Source organism: Triticum dicoccoides, chromosome 5A, assembly GCF_002162155.2.
Source record: "Triticum dicoccoides isolate Atlit2015 ecotype Zavitan chromosome 5A, WEW_v2.0, whole genome shotgun sequence".
In the NCBI taxonomy this organism is placed as follows: Eukaryota; Viridiplantae; Streptophyta; class Magnoliopsida; order Poales; family Poaceae; genus Triticum; species Triticum dicoccoides.
The window spans coordinates 183,903,766-183,910,003 of record NC_041388.1 but is presented as its reverse complement, the minus strand read 5'-3'; the positions used below and the strand labels follow the sequence as shown (position 1 = coordinate 183,910,003).

Genomic DNA, 6,238 nt, shown 5'->3' with positions numbered 1-6,238 from the left:
TTAGCAGGGATGGGATTTTGAAGGAAATTTGACTCCCCATCTTTGTCTTGGATGGCAATTGCAGTCGAGTAAAGGATGGGATTTTGCAGAGGAAATTCGACTCCCCATCTTTGTCTTGGATGGCAATTGCAGTCGAGTAGAACTTGCTTTGTCTTGTCTGAAACAAACAAACACACACCTCTCATCAGGGAAATAAACATATTAATTTAGGTGCAGGGCTCTGAGTGAAATCAGGTTTTATTAATTTAGGTGCGAAGAAGGCTCTGCAAGTTTGCATTCAGTAAATATGCTCTTTGAAATTTACACATATGGTGAATTATGTAAGAATAGGAAACCAAGTCTGCACTGGGTTTGGCAGCTTCTGGTGTTGGTCGACGCAATCAACAATGGACACTGCTGGAAGGAAACCAAGAACAGGAAGTTTGTCTATGCCTGCTCGGTATAACATCATCCGTTTCAGATGTCTTCTAGCTTGTAGTTTTCTTGTGGCTTCTGTGTGGTACAAAACTGAATTTTGGAAATCTACAGAATGAACAAGCTAAGGGCTGCAAATGTCCACAAGGCTTCAAGGGTGATGGCGTACACGGCTGCAAAGGTATCGCCCATACAAACATTGATCTGCAACCTTGTGGGCAATATTGTTCCATGTTTGCATGTGCTTATGTACTCCGTCAGTACAAACATTGTTTCTTGGAGTATTTTTTAGCATTATTTGTGTTTCATAATTGGTTCAAGACTGGTATTTGTGGATGGGGCAATGATAGAAATTCACCATATCTGTAAACTAGTACCGGCAAACCTGGAACAATGGCTGAAGTACTGAACTGTTTGAGCTTCTTAATCACTAAGATTTGTATTGTACTTGAACTCTAAAATTTGGTTTTGACTGAAGATGGTAAGATTTCGACTATGATAGTGACAAAATATCATGTTTATTCTTCAATCAAAATTCAGTTATCTGATAGTGACTTTGATACATTATGTTTGTTTCACTATTTATGCATCACCAATTTTCATGACAAGGATGATGACAGAGTAGATGATCATCAGGAAGAAAACTTGATATTTTCAGTACTGACACAATTCAGGCATGTTTGCATGCTTTCAGTACTGTCACAATTCACATGAACTGACATAATGTAAATTCACATGGCACTCTAAATGTAAATTCACATAGGCAGATTCATGGACCATTTAATCATTTCATCCCAAGTTCACTTAATAGTCTTTTTTTTGCATGGAAGTTCACTCAATAATCTGAACTTTCAAGTTAACCAAGTGAGGATTTGACCCCATCTATCTTTTTGGTAAATTCACATGGAAGAGTAAGTCTTTTTGGTGCCATATTTGAACCTTTAGATGGAACAGCTGAAGCTCGAATTATTTTTTTTTTATCAAAAGGGTTGTTCAAAACCGCAGTTATCTTGCAATTCGACTTTTTGTTACTCCCATAAAGCAAATGTGAAATACTGCAAGGGCCAAGGAAACCAGTGTCATTGTTGGGAATGATGTCAAGCTAGAGAGTGGTGTTTTTCCTCCACTTTCTCTAAGCTATCCTCGAATAAAAGTTTCCGAAAACTATATATTGATTATTTCCAGAAACTCTTCATTGATTGATTGTTTCCAAGAACTCCTCTTTCATTGTATCCAAAAACTATATTGATAGTTTCCAAAAACTCATCATTGATTGATTGTTATCCAGGAGTATCTACAAGAGGCAGGGCGAGGAAGGAGCAATGATTGGAGTCGTAGTAATAGGAGAGGCGACGGTGGGGAAGGATTGATTCCGCCACTCAGGTGGTGATTCCACCGGCGTTGCTACAAGCTCGTTCCATGGTGTGGCGATTCTGCCACTCAGGTGAGCGTCGGCTTCGGCGGGTGGGGCGCAGTTGCTGGTGGCGCAGATGGACGCCAAAATTGCGCTGGTGGGTGGCAGCGGCATCACGCAGCTGGGCGGCGGCTGCCCCCCGGTGATGTGCAGGCGACGAACGGAGGAAGAAGCAGACAGGGACCTATTTCAAACAGTTTTGGAAGTACGAGTGGTAAAGCAAAAAAAATTAGGCATCATTGTCGATCATGAGAGATGGGTGACAGTCAGGGTTTACGCTAAAGAAAGTTTTCAGTACGACACATCATTTTTTCACTTGCCTTGTTAGCACGTTTTGCGGATGCTTTCCGCCCATGAAGCTGAAACAGCCTTGTACAAACGGAACAGGTGCAAGCTGGACCACCCACCACCGTTAGCTTAGACGGCGTTGTCTGCGTATGCCACGTTTGTATTGGACGTATCAATCCTGTTTCTATACGGTCACATTTAATACAAGCTGAAACACGTCGCTGTCCCGTTGGTATGCCTACCAGGAGCAGGCGAGCTCGTCCATACCATCGCCGCTCTCGTACAACACCCAGGAACATAAATTTTTTCACTTGCCTTGTTAGCACGTTTTGCGGATGCTTTCCGCCCATGAAGCTGAAACAGCCTTGTACAAACGGAACAGGTGCAAGCTGGACCACCGACCACCGTTAGCTTAGACGGCGTTGTCTGCGTATGCCACGTTTGTATTGGACGTATCAATCCTGTTTCTATACGGTCACATTTAATACAAGCTGAAACACGTCGCTGTCCCGTTGGTATGCCTACCAGGAGCAGGCGAGCTCGTCCATACCATCGCCGCTCTCGTACAACACCCAGGAACATAAAACTAGCTACAAAGATGAAGCGTTCCCTTCTTTTAACTTCAACCTAGAGCTCCTGTAGAAGAATGAAAATGATCGTTATCATGGCTGTCAATTCAGAATGAAAGCAATATCTTCCAACAGAGAACAACTAGGAAAAGAATAATGAACAGAATGATAAACAGATACACAAGCATCTAGGAGTCGATCCTAAAGCATGAGGGCATGGATAACAGTAGCAACCATGAGGAGTAAATATTAGCAAATATTATATTGGTGGAAAAGGTAAATACCAGCAAGCTCTAAGAAGACTAGAATTAAGGCACTGAACATATTCTAAGAAGTATCAACATCATGGCAGTAACAATTAATAGTAGCAGCTAGCAGGACATCATTTGAACAATCGAGACAACAAGTTACAGAACAAGCATGTATTGACAGGATAGTTATCAATAGTATAGAATAGAACTAAATCGAACAGAACTAAATATGCAAACGACAAGTGTACAAAAGTTGTATATACTGATACATACATGCTAACTGATTTCTGTTTGGCCTTTAAAGCATTAGTACGCTTGTTACTCTTTTTAGAGAGACAGGTATGTATATGGTCCTTCTTGCGCCTGTGGTTGCAAGCATATGCAGAAGAAGCAACTGCCGGACGACACTTATATGTGTACATTCAAAAGTAAGTATAAAATGGCTTTAGCTTCAAAACAAGAGAACCAGATGCATGCTCAGTGCAGTATTTAAGTTCAGGCAAGTGGGTGCAAACACCAACCATAACCAGGTTTATTTCTTCTAAAGATAAAACAATTCAGCAGGGTATTTGTACGGAGAGGTGAACTTACTCTTCTTCAAAGGCACTTATTCGCTTCACACATCATTTGTTCCTACAAAATTATTTGGTGTATTATTGGGAATAGTTAGTTTTCTTATCTGAACATAAGTCTATGAGAAAATCTTATAACACATATTATGATCAAATTTATTTTGTTAGGAGCGTGTACCTTCCTTTGGAGGTCAGTGAGCTGGTCAAGCATACGCTATGTCTGCAAGATTTAATTTCATCAGCATTCTTTTGTGTAACAAAATATGCTAGCTAGCATAAACTGAGAAACAATATCCAAGTTGCAGCGCCAAATTATTTCAGGTTTTATAAAACATATGAATGTTGCAGTGCATTACAGAATAAAAAAATTCTGAATGTATCGTTGTTCCATTCCTAGAAAAATGATGATGAATCAAAGAGATCCAGCTGAAAACTGAGTGTAGTTGAATGAACAGGAACTATACAAAGCTGCTCACTAATCAGAGATTATTTTTTTCTGAAACAGGATTTTTGTAAACATAGACTAGCTTGAGATGTGCTTTGTCATTTGAAAACCAAAAAGGCAAACATACATATTTAGACAGGCAAAACAAGGAGCATGAAGAGGTCTGTAGTATAATTAGGCAATGGACAACAATTGCAGAACATTGTACCGAGCAAAGAAACAAAATGCCAAGTAAAAAGTGATTTTGAAACATATGTATATAGAAGGGATGAGTTCACATGTACGGACATACATAAATATCAGTACTGGACTACTTATAACTTCTTACATCAACCAGGTTTCTACAAATAAAAATGCCGATGACAGACAACATGGAAACAGATATCCAGGGTGCAGAAAAATTGGACTGGAGCTACTAAGCAAAGGAGAGGTGCTGATGACAAAGCGACCTGCTGTAGGCATCATCTTTTTTTTTCTGAACAGAAAGAGTAACAAAGACAACTACTAAAAAACAATTCAAAGACACGTATGGATTTTGTAGGCACACGGTTTCGACTTATGATTCGCATTTCGAGCTTTCTCCTTGCTCCAAGCACTCAACGGATGTGAGCATACCACTAAATGAGTTGCGACTCAGATCTAAAATTGCACATATGATAAATCTTATCATCATCTTGTAAGAAATACAGATAAAACAAACGATAAGCATAGGTGTGGTAGGCAAAAGGTACAAACCCAAACAGAATCAAAATTTCTCAGCATTTCACAAGAGCCTATCATAACAAACAGGACCCATATTACGATTCATAAATTGCAGACGGTGATGGGAAAACAAAATACATTCACGGTTGTCTTCAACTCACCGGCTGCAGCAGGTGCCATTCATAAGGCCATGCATTTAACGATGAGCTAAGTGCCAGGCCACAAGCTTGGCAGCGACCCGGACAACGACCTCGTCCGGCTCCCCGGCGGCCTAAGTGTTGCCCTCCTTAGTGGGGAGCCACACTTCTTCTGCCATGTGCCTAGGGGTCAGGGAGGAGGACGATGAGAGAGCACAGCATCATCCATGGCGTCCTGCTAGTGTTCACAGCCTTCCAAGTTCATGGCGTGTAACCGGAGCAGAAATCAAAATTGTGAAACAGAGTACATGACCGGCAGTCTCTACAGGCGTACGGTTAAGAGTACATCGCTTTTTCGAATGCTATGCTATGGTTTTGTGCGGTTTGTGCCGTTGGCAAAAGCAAAACTAGTAGAATTCCCAGATGTGGCAAAACTAGCATATTGTTTCCCCTGGAGACTAACTGAGAAGGAATCGATCATGATTGGACGTACTTTGTAAGTTACTTGGACTTCCAGAACAGGAATCAAACATGAGAAATATAACAACTGTTGCAACTGAAATATCAGAACTAACTCTGTTACCGGTGAATCCCTGATCTTCACTGCAGTGGCAAGATAAAACCACACAGAGTAATAAGCCTACACAGACTACATGATCATAGTGTACTAAGCTAAATCAACAAGGGGGGCATTTCCAGGACCAAAAACAGCACCAAACAGATCATGCGATTCTAGCTATGCAAGTCCCCAAGTCGTACAACCACTCACCAGTAGAGTCTCTGCTTACTGATTTCTAAGCAGCCGATGCTATGATCCATTAGCAAGACCGACTGAACCTACCCCTACACTGCACCGCGCAGCCGCTCCAGCACGCAGCATAATTCAGCAGCGAGATCCAACAAACAAAAGCCCCACAGCAGACACACACACACTTCAAGGGGAAGGGGAAACAACCTGTTGCCGAGCAGACGGGGATAGGGACGGCCGGCAGTGTCCCAAATCTGGGCCTTGACGACCTTGCCGTCGACATAGAGGGAGCAGGTGGCGAACTCGACCCCCCCTGATGGTGGACTTGGACTCGAGGGTGAACTCGTTGCGGGTGAAGCGGGAGAGCAGGTTGGACTTGCCGATGCCGGAGTCGCCGATGAGGACGACCTTGAAGAGGTAGTCGTGGTTGTCCTCCGCCCGGTACACCGCCGCCATTGCTGTCGTCGCGTCGGCGATCTTGTTGTGGGGGTGGGGAAGGAGGGGCGAAAGGGGATGGTGGGGGAGGGAGGAGATGGGAGGCGACGAGGTGGATGGCGGCGCGATGGGGGACGGGGAGGAGATGGTGGAGAGGTCGGCGGTGGTGGGTGGGGGTGGCGGCGGTGCCTTGATCGGATCTGGGGGAAAGATGAGCGAGGGAGAGGAAGGCGGGGGCGGCGGGGTGCCACGATCGGATCTGG

The 6,238-nt window shown here is 43.2% G+C and overlaps 1 long non-coding RNA gene across 1 annotated transcript; it reads right to left on the bottom strand.

Moving 5' to 3' along the window:
* Window positions 1–2,255: 2,255 nt before the first annotated feature.
* LOC119300683 lies at window positions 2,256–6,238 on the bottom strand. The gene is made up of 4 exons (XR_005146594.1): window positions 5,748–6,238; window positions 3,687–3,728; window positions 3,528–3,569; window positions 2,256–2,752 (listed from the first exon to the last, which is right to left on the bottom strand). It is a non-coding gene; the product is annotated as an uncharacterized LOC119300683 (long non-coding RNA).